The 26,199-nt window shown below is 34.7% G+C and overlaps 1 protein-coding gene and 1 pseudogene across 1 annotated transcript in view; one reads left to right on the forward strand and one right to left on the reverse strand.

The window, feature by feature from the left end:
- The window catches only part of LOC149175347 (E3 ubiquitin-protein ligase RSL1-like), a 146,387-nt gene that overhangs the window by 16,359 nt on the left and 103,829 nt on the right, over positions 1–26,199 (reverse strand). The gene's annotated exons all lie outside the window — the stretch shown is intronic.
- LOC149175348 (very-long-chain enoyl-CoA reductase pseudogene) lies at positions 21,564–22,239 on the forward strand (annotated as a pseudogene).

A 26,199-nucleotide genomic window follows, 5' to 3' on the forward strand; every position in this document is an offset into this window, starting at 1 on the left:
AAGAAAAAGAAAAGTTTACACTCCACTAGAACTGTATGAAGAGATGGTTTGACAAGAAGTCTGTTGGGAATGCTAACTTCAATGTTGGTGACTTAGTCTTGAAATGGGACAAACCCCATGAAGACAAAGGCAAGCATATGAAGTTCCAGTCCCTGTGGATTGGTCCATACACATACTATCTGCAATTACTTGATGGGAGGATTGACAACCTTCCTGTCAATGGCCAAGACCTCAAACATTATTTTCAGTAAGCCAGGATCGTGCCATGTACATAGTCTGTTTACTGCTTATTGTTTTTCATTTTTGCTTTACTTACTATTTTTGTTTCATTTTGTTTCGTTTTTTTTGGTATCATGCTATTCTTGGTTTTGTAAATAAGTATTTCCCTCTACTAAGTTCTGGCTTTTGAATGAGTATGTGACTGAGATCTAAAGAGTCTTGTGACACTGCAACACTTGGCCAGTCTTGCATCCGTCTCTCTGTGCTTGGTTATAACCTTCTGTTGATGAAGTCCTAATGCAAAATTTGAGCCATCTGCAAGGGAAGCTTGGGTCCAACTATGAACCTGTGTCCACACTAGGAAACCCCATGCCTGCACTTAATGTTCTTTTCTGTGTGTTCAAGGTCATCCAACTAGTTCAAATGGAGAAGGGGAAAAATCTAAACGAGAAAACCTATGTCAGAGGTCTTACATGCTTCTATGAAGGAACAAACTCTTCTGTTCTCAATAAGTTGGGATCCCTCTTCCACCCCAAAAATAAATAAGTTCCTATGCACAGTCATCTTTAAAAAATACAAAGGTGAATGAAGAGAAAGGCTTCCTGCGCAGAAAGGTGAAGCATGCAACTCTACCGGGGTACTGACTAGGTTTGATGGTAGTGGAGAAATTCGTGTGTTCTGGCGTGACTCCATTGGGATACTGTATAGGCCTACTGGCAGTGGAACAACACCAGATATGAAAACTTATACTCTGAATTTTGTTAACTCCTGAGCCAAACTACCCTTCTTGATTTCGAAACACTATGAACAAGCTGAAACTTGTTGTTGTGTTTTACTGAGTTGGAAAAAGGTGAACCATGTCTGTTGATGGGGTAAGTGGGGAAGCCAAGGTAACCTGCACAGTGATTCAATACTCCCTAAAAGACCAAGGCCCTATGTTGTAAATGGATGAAAACAAAGAAGCTGGAGTTCAACTAGTGTGTCGCCAAGTGTTGTAACAACTGTAACACCCTCCAAAATTTTGGCCTGCATCCAATTTCAGAGCCTTAATTTGGTTTTTCCTTGATGTTTTCAAGCGCTCAGGCACATCCCGTGAGCCTATGTCAAATCTTTGCACCCTCCTCACTTGACTGTTCATCGGACATCTTCTTGCATGTTGGTCATAATGTCATGCTTGCAGCCATGTTCTGGTTATGCATAAGGTCCATCTTTGTGTGCACAAGTTGTGTTCACTATGTAAAAATCCAACGCACTCACACATGAAGTTGTATGCATGTCATGCAAGTGTCATCATAGTCATTTAACGATCTATCACAAGTGTCGCGCTTGTTGCTCACACCATTGGTCAGTCACACTAAGTGCATGTTGTCTTGATGGTTCGAGGTGTTTTGTCATCAAGTCATGTCAAGTGGTTTTTCACAAGGCCATGCATGTACGAAGTCACTTGTTCACACACTTAGTCATTTTTCTAAAGCCATCTCGACCAAACCAACCCCAGTAGCTAGACCTTCACTGAGCTGCGTTGTTCAGTTTCAACCCTTAGTGAACATGTACTGCAGCCTAGAATTGCATAGAACTTGAGGCTACCTCCCAGGCAGTTTACACTATGCAATCCTGGAATCGACTTGACTGACTATCACCTAGAGCAGCACAGAAGTTTCCAGCAAGCCATCTCAATTTGTGCTTTCCGCAAGAAAATCAACCAAGCCTCCAACTAGTCAACCAAAGAGTTTGACTGGGCAGTGACCCTGGGCCTCACTCCTCCGAAAGATTGCACAGAATCTGCCAAGCATGCCCACTTCTGCTGACTGAAGAAATTGCGCAAACATGCCAAATAGACACCGTTGTCCATCACTGCACTACCCTAAAAAATCACGTAGTTTTTCTAGCCAGTCATCCTGTCAGTCAGCCTGCTGCTCATCGTGAAAACTGCACATTTTTCATGAGTAGTCTCTCAGCTACCTAGCATTCCACTCAGCTCGAAAACTGTGCAGGGATGTCTAGCAGGCCAACCTCCCAGCTTTGCATATTTTTTGTCAGTGGCCTCCCATAGCCCACTGCTAGCTCCCAAAACAAATTGCACAATTTTTCTCAGCAGCCCCTTGCAGCCCACTACCATCTCCTCAGAGAAATTGCATAGTTTTTGCTACTAGTATCCCCCAGCTGCCTGCACTATCTCCCTGGAAAAATTGTGCATATCTTCCCTCTAGTCGAGCTAGATCCTGTAGATAGTCACTTCTGATCCAGATTGCCCATCTCAGCCTCCTAGTGACCTTTGCATAGTTTTTATGGATAGTACCCAGATCCCACATCTCAGCTTGAAATCTGCCTTGAGCATTTGTAGAGTCTTGTCCTCTCTCTCGGTCACCTTCATATGAAAGTGAATGACAATGCATCATGGTAGACTAGGTGATTTCTGGATTTGATGTCATCTCATCATGAGTGATTGTAGATATAGGTACATGGATGAGACATGGTGTGATGACGAACGTGATGAACAAGGAGTGCATGCAAAGATACTTGTTCGTGAATGGGAAAACTCATGAAGCATGCCAAAGTACAAGCGAAGGAGCGACATGCACATGAAACATCAAGAAGACACAAAGACCATTGAAGACTCTACACACCTTTCCATGCAGAGGTGAATCTATGATACACCAAGAGCACATCCATCACTCAGCAGAACTGCAGCTCAACATGCACACCACCACCAGCATGAACACATAAGCTCTATCGCATCAAGTCATGTCATGAGTCATCTCTTCCACATCACTACTATGGGCCACATTATTGTAATCAATGTAATGTAATGTGGAAGTCCAAAAGACCCACATGTAAATCTGAAGAGTCATGTAAAGTTGAAAATTCATGTATGTCAAACAATCATGAGGGAAGTCGAACAGTCACAAGGGCCATTTTTACCCTTGGGTATAAATACCCCTCATTTGTACATGCAAAGAACTTTTCACCTTGGATCCTCCCACATAGCCTTGAGAGTGTGTAGTCTTTTCATTGAGGATCGAGTAGTGGATCCAATGCCCCACTATCGGAGTTAGTGATGTATGGTGTACCAATGTGTCTTGGAACTTTCGCTTAATTCAGAAGCCTGATAATAGCCCAACACGTTTTTCACACATGTATTGTATTTGTTTGTAAGACTATTCTTTGGACACTTATAATGCACGTTGCTTTAATGTGTGTTAAAACAACATAACTGTTTTGGTTGTGCTAATACATATGCTTACGAAAATGTGTTGTATAAGTTGTTAACGATGTCTCTCCCATGTGGGGTATCCCGCTGGACACTAAACAAAACCATTCACATAAACTTGTTATAGCGACCGTCACAATCATGTGAACTACTCCGTTGGCTGTTGTACATGTTATCCATTCACTATGTGGACTACTCTGCCGGAAGATGCGCATATCCTATTGTGTTCTGTGTTTGTGACAGAGTTGGGACTATTCCCTTTCGACTTGAGACTCACTTCCACCCTCTACCTCTATGGTGAAATAACATTGACACAAGTAACACTAAGCACTTACCAGGCACACGAACCTCATTTTTTGAAGACAAAGCAGACCACTCTCATGTGCTAACAAGCAAGAGCTAAGGAAAATCTTCAAGATAATGGCAACTAGGCCATCATATAGGATGGGACTCCTACACCAAACGGTGTGAGGTCTAGTTGAGACTTCATACTAGCAAGATCCCCTATATTTTGGCGGGTCGAGCACTGTCAATAGGACCATAGTACTTTGGTGATACTTTATTATCCTTCTTAGCTTGCTTGAGGGACATTTATTTGTATGTTTGTAGCCATAAAAATACCCAGTCGTGTACATCAAAAATTGTTTCATTGTGATACTGATCTACTTGTTGTTTCATTTGATTCTACACCAAAGTGAGGTTATCATTTAAGAGTTGGAGAAATTCTTGTTGATGCTCGATGTGATCTTCCACTACTTGAACCTTAAAATTTTCTCTTAAATATGATGTGATGGATGGTGGATGATATCCATAAAGTGCCATAAATGGGGTCATTTTTGCTGCAGTATAGAAGTGTTATATCACCATTCAGCCAAAGGTAACCACTTGACCCATTTTGTTTGTTTGTAAGATACAAAGAAACGAAGATATCATTCCAAACATTTTTTCTCTATCTCTGTTTTCCCATCGGATTGGGGATGATAAGATGTGCTATGAGATAATTGAGTACCCAAACAAGAATATGATTTTGTCCAAAAATTTCTAGTGAAAATGGGATTTCTATCATTTACAATAATATTAGGGTTTCCATGTAGCTTTTGAATTGTTTCCATAAATGCAGTAGCAATTGTACTGGATTTAAATGGATCAGATAATGACAAAGATGTGCATACTTGGTAAGTCTATCAACTACCACCATGATGACACTCTTTCCTTCAGAGTTGGGTAAACATGTGATAAAATCCATTGAAACCTCCTCCCAACATTGAATTTGAATGACTAAAGGTTGTAATAGACCTGGGGTCTTAATTGTCTCAACTTTATTTTATTGGAAAACCAAACATTCTGCCACAAAATTTTGAATATTAGATTTAAGGCCCTGCCAAAAAAATTCCTTCTTGACCCTATGGTAAGTTTTTAAAAATCCTAAGTTCCCTCCTAAAGGAGAAGTGTATAATTCCAAAAGAATCTTTTGTTTGAGTTGGGAATTCCTACAAATATATAAGCGATATGTGTGCCATAATGAATCATTTTTCCACCTAAATGTATCTGATATATTGGGATCTTGCCGCAACTTTTGAATGAAATTCCATACTTCTTCGTCATTCTTCATTTCATCCCTTTCTTTAGTTATCCAACCTGGCTAGATAATAGAAATGGTACAAAGAAATCCTTCCACATCCTCATCCTTTTTTGAGAGTGCATATGCAACAACATTTTTCTTCCCTGTTTTGTAGATGATTTCAAAGTCATAACCCAACATCTTTGTGACCCACTTTTGTTGCTCTTCTGAAGATAATCTTTGTTCCAAAAAGTATTTAAGACTATCATGATCTATTTTTACCTTGAAGTGTCTTCCCATTAGGTAACGTCATCATTTGTTTAGTGCATGTAGTATTGCCAACATTTCCTTCCCATAAATAGGTTTGTGTAAATACTTTCCTTTGATTGGATGACTTTAAAAAACAATGGGTCTTCCTTCTTTTATTAAAACAACACCAATTCTATCTTCCGAGGCATCATATTCCACAATAAAGGTTTATGCGAAGTTTGGCGTACCTAAGACCAATGCTTGGCACATTGCCTCTTTAAGATGTTCAAAGGGCTTAGTCACTTCTGGAGTCCACGAAAATGCATCTTTCTTCATTAATGTTGTTATAGGTGCTGCTATTCTCCCATAATTCTTAACAAAATTGCGTCAATACATTGTCAACCTAGGAAATCCTCGAATATGTTTTATGGTTGTACCTTGTGGGGATTTTCCATTCCTTAATGGATTTAATTTTGTTAGGGTCTACCTTAACACCCTCATGAGATATAATATGACCCAGATATTCCACTTCCTTTACTCCAAGGAAACATTTGGATGTTTTTGCATATAATTATTTCTCCTCCAATAGTTTGAGAACCCTATCAACATGTTGAACATGATCCTTCCAATACTTACTGTATATTAATATATCATTAAAAAATACTAATGATAATTTTCCAAGGAAGGGTTTCATAATGGAATTCATCAAACCTTGAAATCTAGAAGGTGCATTGGTAAGGTCAAAAGGCATGACCAAAATTTCATAATGACCATCATGAGTTCTAAATGTTGTTTTCAAAAAATTTTCAGTCTTCCTTCTAATTTGGTGATATCTTGAATCAAGATCCAACCTGGTGAAGTAACTTGCTCCATGTAATTCATCCAAAAATTCATCAACGACAACAATGGTAAAATTTTCTTTAATAGTGAGGTTGTTGAGCTCCCTATAATCTTGAAACATGTGCCATGATCCATCCTTCTTATGCACCAGCACTACTGGAGCAGAGAAATCAGTTTGACTAGGTTGAATTATACCGATCTCTAGCATTTCTGCAACCATAGGTTAAATTTCACTCTTTTGGGAATATGAATATCTGTAAGGCTTGATGTTTGGAGGAGAACTTCCTGGAATCAAATGAATAGCATGATCATGATCATGAATAGGTGGGAGGCCTTTTGGAGTCTCAAATACCTTGGAATGATTGTCTAGAACCTTTTAGAGATCTGGAGAAATAGATGATTTTGATGTTTGAATATCTAGTGAGAATAAGTGTGCAATTATGCCCCATTGTTCTTCATTTAGAATCTTTGTCATGCCATTAGAGTTGATTATCTTTCCTGGTTTCCTTATTATACCCCTTAATTTAAATTCCTTTCCTTCCCAAAAAAATTTCAATAAAATTTATTGAAAATTAAGAGTTATCGTTCCCAAATATTATAACCATTGGACTCTTAGTACAACATCAACACCACCCATTGGAATGGAAAGCATTGGACTATGCAATACATACTATCCCATGGTTAGCTTGATATTATGGCATTTTCCAGAGAAATTTATATTTCCTCCATTTGGAACCATCACTTGACACTCTAGTGATGGATATAGGAAGCAATTCAATTCCTTCGATATCTTACAATGAATAAAATTATGGGTACTACCTGAATCAATCAACACTAGTACCTTTTTATTCTTGAAATGTCCTTCTATCTTTAGAGTTTTAGGAGTGGTAATTCCTACCAATGCATTACAAGATATAATCAGATTCATTTCTTCTTTCTCTAGGGTTGGTTCCTGGTCTATATCCTCTTCCTTGGACATTTCTTGTTCCTTTTATTCCTACTCTTCACAATCTATGTAAAATAATTTCTTCTAGGGACACTTATGACCTTTAGTGCATTTTCTATCACAACTGTAACAAATCCCTTTTGCTATTTTTCTTCCAATTGTTGTGGTGTCAACCTTGTAGGTTGTGGAAGGTTAGGAGAAGCAACACTTCCATCTTTATAGTTGTAAGTGGCAGACTTCCTTACTTCCATAAATTTTCTTTAAAATTTTATTGCCACCCTGAATGCCTTCTCCAATGAATCAGGTTCCCAAAGGCGAACCTCATGTTGGATGTTATCCTTTAAATTCCCTATGAAGACATCAATCCTATGTTCCCCTGGAATATCATTTACCCTTATATTCAATTTTTGGGAGTCCTCAATGTGCTCTTCCATTGAACCCTTTTATTTGAGATTTATCAATTAGCTAAATAAGGTGTTTTGCTTTGTATCCTCATACCGTGCTATCATTTCCTTCTTAAAAATAAAGTTGAAATGTGTACCTTGTGTGTGTGTTGCACATTATAGAGATCAAAATATTGCTCCATCTGTAGTACCCATGTTACTAGATCCTTTCCATCAAACTTCCTCTTATTGATATTTGGAATATGGTGGATCTTCAAACCAAATTTAGAGTCTATGAAATCATGATTAACATTTCTTTTTTCTCACCATGAGTTTCATCTAATATCTTTTCACCATTAGGGAGCATTTCTTGTAGCAACTTTGTCAAACCTTCTTTCAAACTTTCCTTGTTTGCTTTTAAACCATCCTTCAAACCTTCCATGTCTGCTTTCAAACCTTCCATGTCTGATTTTAAACCATTCTTCAAACCATCCATCTTAGATTCCATTTCGTTTTTGGTTACTCTTTGTGAGAGCGAAATTTGTTGCACTTGGTCTCGTAATTTTGATATATCATGTTTCATTTCTTCCTCTTCTTCATGTGTCATAGAAGAGCTTTTTGGTTGCTTATTAGGTGTGTCCATTTTTTTGTTTTGATGAATTTTGAAATCAAAAAAATGATGTCTATGCTTCACTATGCCCTTTGAATCACTTCAAAATTATTTTTCGAACAAAAGTTATGCAAAATTAAAAAATACACCCCTTTTTCTTTCTTTTTAGGAGCTAGATATTGCAGCTATTGTATCTCTATGATTGCAAATCTCCAAGATCTAGAATTCAGTCCTATAGTATTTCACTGAGTCTTCTTTCCAACCCAACAATTCATACCAAGACTGGATTCTTCAAGAAAGAGTTATGCCAAATATCCCAGGATCACCTAATTATAGACTTGTTCCATAGAGAGAACTTGCACAGAGTGCCACGTGTCACTGTTTCGACCTTCGGCCCTACATATGAACCCAAAACATTTCATTTTATCCTCTTTCCTTAACTTTTTATGAAATTTTAAAACATTTCTCAAAGAGAAAGTTATGAATATTTTCCCTAGGTCATATGTTGGAGGTGGAATTATGGATCCTGCAAAAAACCTAACTTCGTCGGATCATATCTCCGAACAAATAGCAAGACAAGATCTTAAATTCATACAAGAAGTTTACCAAGATTTTAGTTCATTCCAATTTCAGTTTCTAAAACAGTGTAGAAAAAAAGTTATGGTGAAAATGCCACAATGACTTATTTGAAGCAGCGAAACCCTAGAATCCAAAGCTCTCATACCAAATGTTATCTAACTAGATAAAAAAAGAGATAGATTAACGACTTCAAAATTAGCCTCTTCAAGGGGCAAACCTCCTTTACATCAAATAAATGTACAATTCTTGACTGATGCAAATGAAAATACCTCCTTTCTATATATAGGATTCTAAGGGGTCACAATATAATCAGAGCCTACATAATAATAATAATAATGTAAGGGCACAACAATAACAATAGTGGGCTTCTATGGGGCACGATAATAACAATATGCGGATTACATGAGCACAAAAATCACAATAAGGGTGCTACACTAACAATATCAATCTTAATCTTCTTCTTATGTAGTTAATGATTTATGTTTGTGCTCAATAGTTATTGAATTCCTTTTGCAGATTTCAAGGAGAGAGGTTTGCAGATTTTTTTACCAAGAATTCATAGAATACGCAAGAAAATACATGAAGACACTAGATATAAGTGGAAAACCCAAAGGGACAAAACCATGAAATTTAGGCTGAAAGTGATCTGAAGGAAAGTTGCTACTCCCTTTTGCATCAGATTTTTGTAGGCTCCAACCTAGGAGAGGTTCCTACCTCAAAGGAAGCTCCAACTCCCACAAGTTTTCTGTAGGATACAACCCATAGGAGGCTCCTACCTCAACATGATACAACCTATTCCTTTTCAAACTGAAACATAGAAAAGAACATAAATTTCTCAAGTCACAAATGTTGATTACCTCATATACAATTCTGCTATCAAGTTTTCTGCTGAACTGCTTCTTCCTTTCACTCTTCTTCTCCTCTGCTACTGCTCATCCATTCTTTGATGCAGACTACTTCAATTCAAAAATAAGATCATCTTGTTTCATTCCACATTGTATGTTTTATAAGAAATCCCTCTTGGTTGTTTGTATTCTTTGGAGGAATATGAAATGAAGCATAGTCTCTTGGACTTCCAGAAACTGCTCACAAGATTGTCTTTTCATTTTCAGTTCTGAAAATTATTTGTAATATAAAATAGAGCTGGCCTAATAGTTCATTCAGTAATAATTACAAGAGACAAATCAGATTTGTCTTATCTACATTTTTTGTTCAAAGAAATATATGTAATTCAGGTTTTGTCTCAATGTTTAACCTTCACATTGATTAGCATAGCCTTTGCACTTCACATCACTTTCAGCCTTTCATATTCAACATTCAACATTTATGTACACTTTCCATTCAACATAAATTAATCAATCAGGTTGATTTGACATCAATGCCAATATTAACAACATTCTCCCCCTTTGGCATTGATGGAGACACAACTATTCCTTATCCTGGGAAAAAATAACATCTATTCTTCTACATCAATCTGTCTCATGCCTCCCCCTTTGGCATCAATGACAAGGAGTGGATGTGCTGAATTAGTATCTGATTTTCATGCCCTTAAAGAGCCAAATAATATTGTAAGATGATGATCAAATTGATGATAAAACCGTTATTGTTGCACTGAAACCCTTATTTCTAAGCAAGCTAAACTCCTTCAATAATTGCAATGAAACTAAACCATTTATGTTGTTGTAATTTTTTAGGAGACTCATACTATTGCATGGAACCCATTAGTTCTACTACAATGATATTTTGGCTTGTAAATCCAAATAATACCTCTACAAATTCAATCTCTTGCACTGAGAATGTTGGAGATATATCCATTTCTATCACTAGAAATACTAGCAGTTGCAACTTTCTTTTTTGAATCAAAAAGAATTTGAGCTCTCTTGATTCACAAACACGTCCATAAAAAATAAAAAAATGGATCTTTAAAAGTCAATACACTGACATTTCTTTATTGCAGGTGTTGTAATTTATTAAGTTGTTTGAGGCAAATTCAAGCTGACAATCTCTAACAAGTGAGTTCAGATGTAAGGCTTCATGTTTCCTCTTGATATCATCACATTATTGAGTTACAATATTAAGTTACTGAACACATTCATTACATAAAGTAGCTTTGTTCTAGTACTCTTGTATTGCATCCAAACTGGGCTTTGTCTCTTTAGGTTGAGCCTCAAATAATGCAACCTTTTCATGGTTGTCTCAGGCTACAAGATTCAATAAATTGTTCATTTCCTTAGTGCACTTCTTGGTTGGTGCCTGAGTTCCATGCCTAGTCACAAAAAAAAATCAGAGAACATCCACTGGGAGGCACTGCAGAATTTGGATGCTCATCATTCAATGCTTCTTTTCCAGCACCATATCTCAAATTTCTAGAACTACATATGCACTACTCAAATAGCTATCAAATTATTAAAGAACCATATGATACCATTCCACACACACTCCAACGTTGCCATGAATATTGGTATTAACACTTTCCATGCTCAGATACCACAACACTCCATATTTCTGCAACCATGTGTTATTCCAAATATTGAAGTGATCTATGCATGCATTGGATATGATATATACTAGCCAAGATGAACGGATTGGATATATATAAAAATATATATGAAGCATTAAAAGGCCATTAAAATTTATGAGGCCAATGCATATTGAACACTGCATATTGTAGATTCTCGAATATTGAATAATATTGAACATGAATAACCCTGGCACGAAATACATATAATGTTGTATGCTGCTCCAAAAATAATTTTGGAAATAATAACGTTGCTCCAAAGGAAATAATAATGTTGCTCCAAAGGAAATAATAACATTTCTCCAAAGAAAATAATAATGCAACTCCAAAAATAACCCTGCTCCATTTATTAACAACAATGCACCATTGTATTCGTATTATTTTTTCTTTATTGGAATTTTTTTATGGCTACTTCATTTACCAATGCTAAAAAAAAATTTGTTGAATATTGATTGCTACCCATATATTGAGCCAATCTCATAATGTATTGAATGTTGGTATTTGTTGGATGCTTCTCTTCAGTATATGAAATAACACACTTCGAAATAATATGTGCCAACGCTATTATTGAATGCTCTCCATTGTACTCACAGTTATGATGCTGCTCCAATGCTCTCCATTGTACTCACAATTATGACACTGCCCCAACTCTTTGCATTGTACTCACAATTATGACATTTATAGAACTACACTACTCTAATTCTCTCCATTGTACTCACAATCATGACACTTCTCCAACTACATTCCTCCAACTACGCTGATCCAACTATGTTTCTCCAACTACGTTGCTTCAATTATGTATATAATAAATCCTCCCAGTAAATTTTTTAATACCTCGCTGTCAACTCCAACAATAAACACTTTACGTTGTTGATGGAGCTACATTGTTTCTTTGAGGAATAATCTTACCAGTTTGTTGTCATTCTTGCTTATACAAGAGCATCGCAGGAAAAGCCTTATCAAAGTAGCTGTGTAAACCATTTAATATTACCACAACATCAGGAAATATTTTCTTTCAATGGCATAACCTATCTGCATGAATATAATTCATTATCACTGTATTTTTAAGGAACTTGTTATGAAATTAGGGCACAAAAACCCTAATCTCAACACTCAATGTCTACCATCATTTTTTGGGCAAGCCTATGGAATCTCTTGGTTGGAATATAATGTTCCATGTCATATAAAGCATGCATACCTTGTAATAGCTGATTTGGTAGGTCTAATTCCCTTTGTATTAACAAAGACTTATAACACTTTATATGGCATCAGTATATGTTATCGATGTTATATTGTTTCAACTATTCTTAATCGCAGAGATTGTAACCTCTAGCATCATTTTCCAATAATAGAATGCTTCAGTATAATTGATTCTGTCAATGACTGCTCCACATTAAATTCTTATTCCTTATCACAATGAACCCCTACAGATGTACCTCAGTGCTGAACACAATTTGCAATTCTCTTCAACCATCTATTCATTCCCTACAATTGCCAACAGATGAATCAATCGGGTCCATGTTGCTACATTTAATTGTGGAGTAAAACGCTTGTTTTATTTATTACCATTTGAGCTTGTCCAATTCCACCGAGTATACAAGTATGCATTCTTTAGATTGATTAAGTCTCTTCTTGCTTTGCCTCTTTCATATTTTTCAAGTTGTCTGATTGTATTGACAGAGGTTTGAAATCTATGTCAACAATATTTCTTTTCGGAAACCCATTAGAGATGGCATTGCTTAGGATTGTCAAATTTCTCCAAGTTCTTTTGTGTATCCAATGCAGCTAGAGAGTAATGCATTTGGATCTTTATTTTATATTGGCAAGTTCTTAATTTTTTCCATTCAAAGTCTGTATTTTCTGAAATGATTTCATTAACTATGAATTTTATTGACTTGTTCATTTATTTCAAGGGTTTACACATAGTATTATGCCAAAAGAAATATCTTTTAAGATATTTTGAGAATATCCTTTTCCTGATGTTATTCCCTTTTCTAGAAAAAATTAGTCATTCAGATGTCAAGAACCTGCTGATATTGTTGATTTTATTGGACATAGAGATGAGATCTTGATGCGTTGATGAGATCTTGATGCATTGTTCCTATGAACATATGGATTGCCATCCAAAAAATATTTAGTTTAATGTTTCCGAAGCACTTACATAGATTTCTTCTTTTGATAGTAGATCCATCTTAATTTCTTGGGAATTCACCATTTTCATTCAAATATTTGTGTTCATAATGACAGTGCTAAAGGATTTTGATAAATCCTAGTGATGCAGTGAAATTGGTACAATATTTGATTAGTTGCTGAGATAGAAATCTTCACATGGAGATTGCAAATAATAAGGTTCAAATGTAGATCTCATGATGCTTCATGATGAATGCATCTATAAACCAAACATACAAATATATAGAGTCTGCTCCTCTACTTGATGGAAATGTCTTTGCTTTTGCTTCCATGTTTGTATTTGGATGGCTTTCAGGTTTTCATACATCAGATTTTTAAGTGAGATCATTAAAATGTACATTGATGCATTCAGAAAAAAACAAAGCATTTTGAGAAACATTGATTATGAGATTATACAATAAGTTATGCTTAACATCCAACATGATTTGAATAGATATCCAATTATCTTAGCAGTACTAGTACTGTGTCTACTTGCAAAAATGTATTTACATGTTTATGCATAAGATATATATACATGTAAAAAAAAAAAAAATTCATTGAAGAATGGACTCTTGAATGGTGAACTTGATTAATGTTGTTAGCTACTAGAGAACATTACTTGATTTCCCACTTTGATGATGCTTTTTGTCTTGCTGCTTCTTTAACTATTTCAAATTCTTGACATGCTCATAAGCTTTGTGTTGTTCTTCATTACTCTTTCTTGCTCCTATAATCTCCCCCTTAGATCGTGCTCAATTTCATATATTCTGCAGCATTTTAGGTTCTTTTTTTGAAGTCACATTAGTGAAGAGATTCTGTAGGTACTATCCCTAGCTTGTTTCTCAGATATTCAAATGGTTCTTTAGCAAGGGGTTTTGTAAATATGTCTGCTATTTATTCCCTTATCGGTATACTCCATATTCACTCTTTGCTCAACCACTTGTTCTCTGAGAAAGTGGTACTTTATAGCAGTATGTTTAGTATTTGAATGGAGCACTTGATATTTTGAAATTCTTATTGCACTTGTATTAATTTGTTGCACTTGATAGATATAGGTTCATTAAAATTATCTTCATGTCCTATAATGTTTGTTTCATCCACAATACTTGTGTGTAATAGGTTGTAGCTGCTATGTATTTAGCTTATGCGGTAGATAGAGTAATTGATGTTTGTTTTTTGCTTAGCCATGCCACTAATGACTCTCTTAGGTAGAATGCACCACCACTTGTACTTTTTTTGTCATCCACGCAACTCGCCAATCTGCATCTATCTATGCTATCAGAGTAAAATCCTTAGCTTTCAGATACCATAGAACATAGCATGTAATCCCTTTCAAGTACCTGAATATTCGTTTTGTTCCTAAAAGATAGTTCTTCTTGGGTGCTAATTAATACCTTTCCACTAATCTCACTGCCAACATTATATCTAGTTGAGAATTTTTTAGATATAATAGACTTCATATCATAGATCTATATAGATTTTGATCCACATCAGGTGATTCATCATTTGAACATAGCTTACATCCCATAGTCATGGGGTTGAGACAGGTTTACAATCTTCCATTTGGAATCTTTTCAACATATATTTTAGATACTTCTCTTGAGAAATGAATATGCCTCTAGGTTTTTGTAGGATTTGGAGCCCTAGGTAGAATGTAATTTCTCCAATCATAGATATTTCGAACTCAGTATTCATCTCTTCAGCAAACCATTCTACTAGATGATTCTTATTTCTTCCAAACATAATATCATCCATGTACACAACTATAATCAATAACTCATCTTCATCATCCTTAATGTATAGATTACTATCAACTCCTCCTCTCTTGAACCCCTATTTTTGAAGGTACTTGTCCAGTCTAGAGTACCATGCCCGAGGTGCTTATTTAAGACCATATAGTGCTTTCTTTAACCTATAGACATAATTAGGCATATTTTTTAATGAGAAACCTTCATGTTGTTCCATATAGACTTATTCCTCAATATCACCATTTAGGAAAGCAAATTTCACATCCTTTTGATACACCTTGAAATCATTGTAGCATGCAAAGGAAAAAAACATCTTGATTGCCTTCAATCTCAGGACTGGTGCAAAGGTCTCTTGATAATCAAGTCCTTCTATTTGTGAGTAACCATTACACATGATTCTGGCTTTGTTTCTAACAACTTGACCCTGTTCATTCATCTTATTTTTGAATACCCATTTTGTCCCAATGATATTATTTCTGATAGGTCTTGGTGTTAGTTCCCAAGTCTCATTATACTCAATTTGTTCTAACTCCTCATTCATAGCATCTATCCAACTTTTGTCTTTACTTGCCTCCTCAAAGTTCTTTGGCTCTATCTATGACAACATGGCTATATGAACTTGCTCAGATTTTTCTACTAGTTGCCTCCTTGTTTGTACTCCTTCACTTTTATCTTCAATAGTTTGATTTTCAGGGTCATTCTTTTGTGTGTATCTTGAAGTTCATTTTGGATGAGACTCAGTATCATCTAATTCTTCATTTTGTACTTCATTCACCTTACTGATATGATGATGATGATCTGGAGGGTTGACAAAACTTGTGTTCTTGTTCTTATTGGGTAGCTCTTCATGAACCTTTACATCTATGCATTCCACAATCTTATGAAATATTTTATTATAACACCTATATCCGTTACTTTTTGACGAATATCCCAAAAATATTCCTTCATCAAATTGAGCATCAAACTTTCCCAACTTTTCATCATTATTTTTTATATAACATTTACTTTCGAATACTTTAAAATGTTTGATTGTTGCTGGTTTCCCATGCCAAAATTCATAAGGTGTCTTATCACAATTTTGTCTAATATGTGCCTTATTGAGAATATGTACAGTTGTATGCACTGCTTCTTCCCAATAGGTTTGATCAATGTTTCTTTCTTGCATCATGGCTCTGGTTATTTGTTGAACATACCTGTTTTGTCTCTCTGCGACTCCATTCTGTTGGTGTGTTTACAATAGTATATTGTTGCTTTATCCCAAATTCATTAAATAGGTCTACAAAATTATCTGATGTAAATTCACCTCCTCTGTCTAACCTTATGCACTTTATCTGGCACCTTGTTTGATTTTCTACCAATGCCTTAACTTTTTTAAACTTATCAAATGCCTCTGACTTATTTATGAGAAATGCCACCCATGTTAATCTTGAATAGTCATCGATTACGAGCATGAAATATTGTTCTCCTCCTATTGCTTTTGTTCTGGAAGGCCCACATAGATCCATATGAACTAGCTGCAAGGGCTTACTACTTGATAGTTTATCTTTGAATTTGAATGATGTTCATGTTTGTTTGCACATTTGACATGACTTGCAGATAGTGTTTTGAGGATTTTTTATAGTTGGTAGATCTCTTACTACTTTCTTCTCACTGAATTTGATGATGTGATAAAAGTTGAGATGCCCCAATCTCCTATGCCATAGCCAAGATTCATCTTGTTTTCTGATGTAGCGTTCCTCATTCTCTTCTTTCAAGATATATACATTATTCTCAGTTCGAACTCCTTTAGCCAAAAACTTCTCTATAGATGTTGACCTAATTTCATAGTCTTGAGCTCTAAAAAGAACATCATAGCCTTTGTCACACATCTAACTTACACTCAAAAAGTTATGTTTTTGACCATCTACAAACAACACATCTTCCTCTTCCGTTGTTCAAACTGACTGTACCCATTCTTCTAATTCTTCTTGCTTAATCATTACTGAATGTCACACTTCTAGATTTATTTTCATTTAGGGAAACAAACTTTCTTTTATCTCCTGTCATATGTCTAGAGTAGCCACTATCCACATACCATTTATTATTTTGATCTTGAGTGTACAAAACTAAGTTACACTTGTCAGATTTCTTTTCTTCTACCTTCATTCTCCATTGCATGCATCCAATTTTTTTATACATATTCTGAGATGTTAATCTATTGTATTTAAGCCTACATTCATATGACTTGTGCCCAAAGTTGTGACAATAGAAACATTCAGTGATATCAAAGAGTGGAGAAAATGCATTTTTTTCTAGATTCATATTTATTTTAACGGTTGTGAATCCATTCTTTCTCATCTTAAAATTTCCAAAATCAATTCTTCTCACATAAGCTCTACAATTTAAGGCTTTATGTCCAAATTTTTTACAATGGTAACAATATCCATAAAAGAAATATATGTGCCTGGTAGTGGATGTTGTTTGCGAATCTAACCATCTTGACATTTGATAATCCTGTCTTCTGAAGAAGTGTGGTTTCTGATAGATTGTGTATTGATTGTCCATTTATTTTGCCTTTTGTACTATACTGACAGTGTTCCTTTGTAGTTTTTCACTTGATGTTGAAGTGTTGCTCAATTTTTTGTTCTTATATTGATGTGAGTTGTCATCCTCTCTCCTAGTAGCTTTTATAAAGGTTATTGTCCTTTTATCCTCTGCCTTAGATATATTGGATTCTCCTTCATAACCTAACCCTGTCTTTATGAGTGGAGACCTCTAATAATTCAATATCACATGCAGTTTTTCAGATCCTTTTATCTACTAAATATTTATGTTTAGTTCAGTTTGAGCTTTCTCTAGCTTTTTCTTTAGACATACCACCTCTTCCTCCAATCTTTCACACTCCTGGTTTTTCTCTTTTATCTAATGTATTAAAATGTCTTCCACCTTATTTTCTTTTTCAAGTTCAACTTTAAACTTGATAATGTATTATAAACGTGATTATTTCTTTAAATATTTTAATAGGATATCTTTCTGCTTTCTATTCTTAGTTTAAGCTTTTCTATTTCATCTAGGGCACTAATTAAGTCACCCTCAAGGTCTACCTCACCTTCCTCTTCTTCTTCATATTCCTGGAAATCCTTTTCAAGTTATTCATAGGCCATTAGTATAAATTCACTTGTTCCATCTTCAATAGAGCATTCATTAGAACTTTCAGATCCACAACTATCTTCTTGAGCATAGAAATTGTTCTTTTTGAATTGTCTCTCTTTCTGCATTTTTTTAGACTTGTTCTTCTCTTTCCCTTTAAGCTAATTTTCCTCTTTCTTAAAAGGGAATTTTGATGCATAATGTCCCACTCTTCCACAATTAAAACACTTAAATAGAAGTTTTCCTTTATAATTACCTCTTTCTTTCTTCAACCTTCTGATGAATTTTTCTTCCTCTTCGTCAGAACTTGAGCATGACTGCTCCTTTTCTTCTGTGGGATTTTCTACCTTGAAATTTGCCTCTCTACTAGATGCCTTCCCTTTTGGAATTATCATCTCATATGTATTCGAAGAGCCATGTAGTTGATATCTGTTCAAATTATCAAAGTTTGTTGTTTCTTCTATAGCTGAAACCTTAGGCTTGAATTTAGAAGGTAATGACCTCAAAATTTTCTGAACTATTACACTTTCGTTGATTGTTTTGCCTATACCCAGCATGATATTTACAAATCCATCAACTCTTAAAAATAATTTAGCTATATCTTCATCTTTATTTATTTTTAACATCTCAAACTGAGTTCTATACACTTGTAATTTAGCCATCTTCACCTTTTTATCTCCTTCATGAATATTTTCTAATTTATCCCAAATATATTTAGCTGTCTCGCAATGCATTACTTGGATAAATTCAGACTCTCATAGACCACTCAGAAGTGCATTCATAGCTTTTTCATTATCTATAAAATTTAGTTTGGCATCTTTGTCACTAGTTGTTTCCTTTGGTTCTTCATACCCCATCAACACAATAGACCAAACTTCTATTGCTAGAGACATTAAATATGTCTTCATTCTTACTTTCCAAAAGGTATATTTTGTACCAGTAAATAGAGGGGCCTTATTTGTTGAGCATTCTTCTTGACTAGCCATTTTACTTACTTAAGACCTCCTTCCAGTTGTTAAACTACTACTGAAGGAACTGGCTCTAGTACCAATCGATATTTATTATTGGAAAATACTAAGAGGGGGGGTGAATCAATATTTTAAATTATTTGTTTTTTCTCAAATTAATCTTCTTATTATGCAGTTAATGATTTATGTTTGTGCTCAATATTTATTAAATTCCTTTTGCAGATTTCAAGGAGACAGGTTTGTAGGTTTGTCTCCCAAGAATTCAAGGCATTCACAAAACAAACAAGAAAACACATGAAGACACTAGATATAAGTGGAAACGTTGAAGGGATAAAACCACGAGCTTTAGGTTGAAAGTGATGTGAAGGAAAGATGCTACTCCATTTTACATCATATTTTTGTCGGCTTCAACCTACAAGAGGCTCCTACCTCAAAGGAAGCTCCAACGCCCACAAGTTTTCTGCTGGCTACAACACACAGGAGGCTCCTACCTCAATAGACTATAACCTATTCCTTTTCAAAATGTAACATAGAAAAGAACATAAATTTCTCAAGTCACAAATGTTGGTTACCTCATATATAATTCTGCTGTCAAGTTTTTTGTTGAACTGCTTCTTCTTTTCTCTCTTCTTCTCCTCTACTACTTCTCATCCATTCTCTAATGCAGGCTACTTCAATTCAAAAATAAGATCATCTTGTTTCATTCTACATTGCATGCTTTATAAGAAAGCCCTCTTGGTTGTTTGTATAATTTGAAGGAATATCAAATGAAGCATGGTCTCTTGGACTTCCAAAAACTGCTCACAAGCTTGTCTTTTCATTTTCAGTTTTGAAAATTATTTGTAATATAAAATAGAGCTAGCCTAATAGTTCATTCAATAATAATTACAACAGACAAATCAGATTTGTATTATCCACATATTCTGTTCAAATAAATATATGTAATTCAAGTTTTGTCTCAATGTTTATCCTTCACATTGATTAGCATAGCATTTGCACTTCAAATCACTTTCAACCTTTTATATTCCGCATTCAAAATTTATGTACACTTTCCATTCAACATAAATTAATCAATCAGGTTGATTTGACATCAATGCCAATATTGCCAACAACCCTAACTAGGGAAATATGAAACAACTTTTTGTTAGAAGAAATGGTACAATTCAACAAGAAAGAAAAATGATTTTCGAGTCAATTTATGTCAAAATGACCACATAAACTACTCATGTCAAACCTGGTCAAAACAATCCTAGAACTTAGTCTAACTATTCTCAGAGAACATGCCCATAAATTTGGTCAAAAGGGGTTTCCCAAAAATCCTTAGTTAACCCATGATGAGAGGTCTATATTCTTCCTAGATTAGCTCGGTCAAACCTTTATCAAAATTCAAGCTTTGTGACGCAGACATCCAAAATCGACTTTGTGCTATAATAACCCCACTAACATTTCTTGCTTATTTTAAGCAATATAACTTTAATTAAACTAAATGGGTTGAGTTGGGGACATGGATTCCATAGATGAGGTGGAGGGGGGAAGTACTTGGGATGTGGATTTGTGTGGCACCATGTTGATTGGCCTACAATATTTTGGTAGGAAAATAAAAAATAGATTAAGGATGACAAATAAAAAACCAACAAAAAAATTAGAGTGACAAGGGTAGCTCGCATGATTTCATGGGCTGAAGAGATCCTAGCTAGGTTGGAAAAAACGACAGAGGAAACAAAATCTGGAAGGGATGCATAGGGGATGGAGAAAAAGGGGAGGTCATTTTTCTAAACATGGGATTCATTCTTGGGACCTCGATTATTCAGGGGAATGACCATGTTGTTCTCCAAGTTCTTTTTTATCTGCAACCTTGTGGAAATAAGGAAAAATCCCTTGCCACCAATGCTTTGCATAATGTAGGTAATTATTACATGCTTTCCATCACACCTTCTATCTAGTTTCTATCTAGGGGAATAGATCTACCTGCTTGATTCACTCTCTTTCTAGTTCACTTGCTCCTTCCACATTGTTAGCTCTATTACCATTTAAATATGATCAATCTTAATTTGTAGCTTTACTCCCTATTCCTATGTATATATACCCAATCACAAGTCTTATTTTACAACTATTCATGATTCTGCCGTTGCTACCTCTCCCTTTGTTATGAGTACCTGCATCTACATGAGATACTCATGCTCATGTAGCTTAGGAAACTAAATATTTCTCTATATGTCTATGCTACCTAGCCTCCATAAATATTTATATGCCCACTAACCTTAGGTCTTCAATTTGTACCAAATATTCACTCACTTAAAGCCATAGACTAGAATTCACTCATCAATGTTCCCCCTTGTTTAGCTACCACACTTCCCCAACAGAAAACCATTCATTCTTTGAGGCCAACGTCCAACACTTGTGGTCATACCAATAATAGAGGGGATTGTGAAGATGAATATCTTAGTGATATCTTGAAGTGGCAGAGAAATCATCAAGAGTGGAATTAATCTAAGTGACAATTCCACGATGTATGATCTAAAATACTTGATTGAAGAAAGAGTTAATAAATGTGATCCTACTCGGTAGCAACTTACTTTGCCACAATCTAGAAGATGGAAACTAGTTGTTCTAGAAGGAGGCAAGAGGCTTAAAGATTATTTTGAAAAGGATGAGGGAAAATTAGTGGTAGTTTTCAAGGATTGAGAGCCATGGGTAGCCTACAACACTCTTCTGAGTATATGTTTCCACTCTATTCATTTATCTCATCTGCTATTACTTCCCTATCCGAAAGTACTTTAGATATATTGCAAAAAAGAATTGTATGCTCATTTCAGAAATATGCAATGTATTATTAATGTTTTCATTATGCCAAACACATTTTAGAGACCTTTGTCATTCATAGGTTCACCCATGCAACTTTACCACTCTAATGTGTTTACAAACTATTGTTTTGTTATTACTACTAGATCGTTGGTGCAATAATAGCTTATTTTTTCAACCATCCCCTCTACACCCTATTAGTGAGAAGCAAATCAAGATTGGATTTGGGTTTGGTCTTGTATGTCAGGTAGCAAACATTTACTACCATATTTTGTTGAGAAATCTCAAGATCCCTGAAGGTAAATGAGGGTAGGATCAATCCCCATTTCTAGGTGCTCAAATATAGAAGAGTAGTGTAGCTTTCCAAGCATCTTCCTAGTCCAAGTTAAACCATTCAGTGAAGAAATGTTAAGTTCATTGACAAGTCTGGATTGCATGACTATTCATCATATAGTTTCTTGGGGAGCCTAGGAGATTTCATAATATTTCAAAACTATATGTGAGCTTGAATAATTTAAATTATGTGATTTCAGTTAGAGGGTCGAGGGGGTCGACCCTCTAAAGACCCGATTATATCCAAGAAATCCATAAGAAAGTACCTCATTCACACTTTGGAATTCAACTCGAGGGTGATTGGGCTGCAAGAAAGAACACCATACATCCTAATCTAAGGTTGGGCGGAGAGTTGTAGTTTCCAGCTCAATTTCCCTATTCATATTCAGATAAGTATCTAACACCATTGTTGTGAGTAGTGAATCCCATGTCTATGTTTTTAGAATTGTTTGGATGTAAATTAACTATGTGAAATTAATCATGTTAGGATGGCATCTAAATTGTTGATGAAAGGAGTTCTTCATTTGGTTTCATATGATTTATTTCCTTCTAAAAGATATCAGAAAATCAGTTGAGCATAAAGAATGCACACATTTGTCAATATTTAAATTATTCTTATGTGTCATTTGAACAACTTTTAGAGAAAAAAAAATAAATAAATATCAAGCTCTGTGGGTGGGAGCAACTTGTATTGATCACATTTTTTCGTACTTCTAGGATTTTCCTTATGGTCGAGATGGGAAGAATTTGCATAGCTTTGTCTTTCATTTCCTAGAATTTGGACTTACATTAACATGAGGCAAGCATAAATTTTCTGTTATAAAATTCCTAACATGCATACTACCACCATGTCTATAATTATATATTAACAATTTAGACAAACAAGAAGACAAAATCACACATTCCAGTGGTTCATGGTTCAGATCTACATTCTTGTCATCAACTGGTTCCTAATGATAATGTGTGTCTTGGTATGTGCATGTTTTAGGAGCACCATCAAGATATCAAATTCATATGGTGAGTAATTGAGAGATGGCACTATTCAATTTAGTGCAAAATTGGCTCATTTGTTTGCATAGTTTAAATGTAAAGTTAATGTAAAATAGACAAAATTTGTGAATTTCTAGTTAAAATTGATTATCGTGAATAATTTCGCTCATAAGCATAACATAGGTGTTAACAACAATGGATACCTTCAGTCCTTAACTAGAGCCTTATTCTTGAGAGAAATTGGTTTATTAGTTTTCTGTTTGACCGTAGGCATTACAGAGGTAGGGGTGATGATTGTGACTACAAGCCGAATGACTCTGGTCATGGTTCTTATATATATATATATATATATATATATATATATATATATATATATATATTCCTTTCCATTGTCTTTCCTATTATATTTAGATCAATTGAACGAATGTATTTTTCTATAGTTTTGATGAAAGTAGGGGAAGGGTTGACTTCCACTAGTTCTTTCCACTTGCTTCCTTCTTGTGATGTACATTTGGAACTATGGAAGTGTTCTAAAGTATCAAAGTGAAGTTAGGAAAATGGTGTCCATGGATTTGAAGTTAGAATTAGGATCCAACCTTGGGACAATACGAGTCTGACGAATTAGGTTAGTTTATAGTGGACATGTACATTAAGTATCTGCAATTTTTGAGTAGTTTTTAATAAGTTTTCCAATAATACATTCAATCATTGTATTTTTTTGTATAAAGTATCTACCATTTTTCCTTGTGTCATAATATGAGTGTTTCCTCTTTAAGAGAATTTTTCCAAGGTGCTATAACATGTTTTGGTGTATGGCTAGATATGGGTACAAAAATTCATAAGGAACGTGATGAGGCCTTTGAATAATTACTTATTGAAAGCCTTCAAAAATTTCTTTGAAAGGAAGCTTTAAAACTTGCCCTTCAAAATAGGCATATCAATGTAGACTTGAAGGATGAATAAGTTGATTCTAAAGGAGTAGGACCTTCAATTGGTTCCACTGACTCCCTTAAGACACCCTTTATGGGAGACCAGAGACACACACAATATAGTAAGGCCTCTATCTGGAGCTAGCACATCATTTGGACAACCCACAAGTTTTATGTTTGCAGATGAATATTCTAGTCTTGAGTATGATCTTTCTTCTCTGCATGAAGTTAAAGAATTAGGAGTTGTATATCTTGTTTGTCATGGGGATATCAAGTCTAGGAAGGATTCATGGTTTCTTAAGAAACTAGTTATAAATTACTTTTATCCTTTCATGAGGGAAATTGTAAGGAAAGGCTGCAAACCTACCTGATTTGAAGGCTTCTATGAAACAAACATGTTGAATGTTTTCCAAGGACCAAGTCATGACATCAATATGGTGAAGGATAACAAAGTGTTATCACCTAAAAAGTGATCACCTGGCCATTTTCCACTAGAATGATCGAATTACACCATGTAGCATGGGTTTTACATATAAAAACCCACTTTCACCTTAAGAAATATTTTAGAGAACCACTTTTCCTAAATTATTTTTTTTTGCTCACTTGAAAATGGCCCATAAATTTATTTAATTAATTTAATGTTATTTTCATATTTACCCATTTTGTGAAAATAATTAAAAATATTTTCACCTATCCATAGGAATAATTAAATAAATCATTATTTATTTATTATTCCTTAATCATTTAACTTCTCTCCCTTGAAATAATTATTAAATCATTATTTAGTAATTATTTCTAACCCATTTTGTCGAGGAATAATCAAATAAACCATTATTTAATTATTATTCTTTAATATCTACACATTTCTCCTATTAAATAATTATTAAATCACTATTTAGTAATTATTTATAACTCACCTTGACCATATCTCCTTAAAGTAATTAATAAATCAAATTTATTTATTAATTACTTTAACAAATTATCTTAATTAACTCAATTAATCGCTATTTTTTAAGTTAGTTTACTAAATAAATACTTTTGAACATTTCATTAATATTTTCCTCTCTTAAATATAATAAAATACTCCTAATTATTAGATCTTGATTTGGTCTAATAATATTTTATTATTTGACTAGATTTAGATCTATCCTAACATTTTATTATAAATAGATAGGTTTTCCCTCACTCTCTACACATGATCATAATCATCGTCATCACTCTATTCCCATCACTCAAAAGCTCTCTACATTGACTTCAACCACATTTATTCACTTTCCCATTTGAAAATAGGAAGAGAGAGAGAAAGAAACTACAAGAAGCATAAGGAATTCAAAGGACCCTCCCATGGAATTGGACATTATAGGCCCAGGTCTATGTTCTACTCCACCAAGTATTTTCATTTATAATAAAGGAATCAAGTTATTTCCATTGGGTTCCTTGCCTTCATTTTCTGTATATGATTTTTAGTGTTTGCAAGTTATTTTGCAGGGTTTTCTGACATTGTTTATAGAGATTTGAAAAGTATTGCTGAGGGTTATAAAGTTCCACAACACATTACTCTTTGTTTTATTTGTTCTTAAGTGGTATCATCACCAAATGTGAAAGTATCTTTTTGGCTCATATGCTCAGAAAAATACCACTAACAAAAATATTTCCTTGAAGGTGGCAGAGATGAAGTGGGTTTTAATGTGAAGTTAATAATCATAATTTATGTTGTCGAACACGATCTTCAAAACTTAGTCCCTTATTTTTTTTTAAAGAGAATGATAGTCATTCATATGATTAATTATTAATTTATGAACATAGACACCAAGTTTTTGAATCAAGGTTATATGTGGTATTTTATCTGATTGGTTAAGCCTAAGATAAGCCATGTTTTCTACAAAGGGAAGATATATTACATTATATCCATGAAAATGAGAGGAGGATGACATGGTACGTTTCCTGTTGAGAAGCGTAGTAAGAAAGGGTCAATTTGACTTTAGCCTTAGTCAATTGAGTAAATCAAATTTCCA

This window comes from Pinus tabuliformis, chromosome 4_1 (assembly GCF_031772625.1).
Source record: "Pinus tabuliformis cultivar Carrire ecotype Pingquan chromosome 4_1, CPIR1, whole genome shotgun sequence".
Lineage (NCBI taxonomy): Eukaryota > Viridiplantae > Streptophyta > Pinopsida > Pinales > Pinaceae > Pinus > Pinus tabuliformis.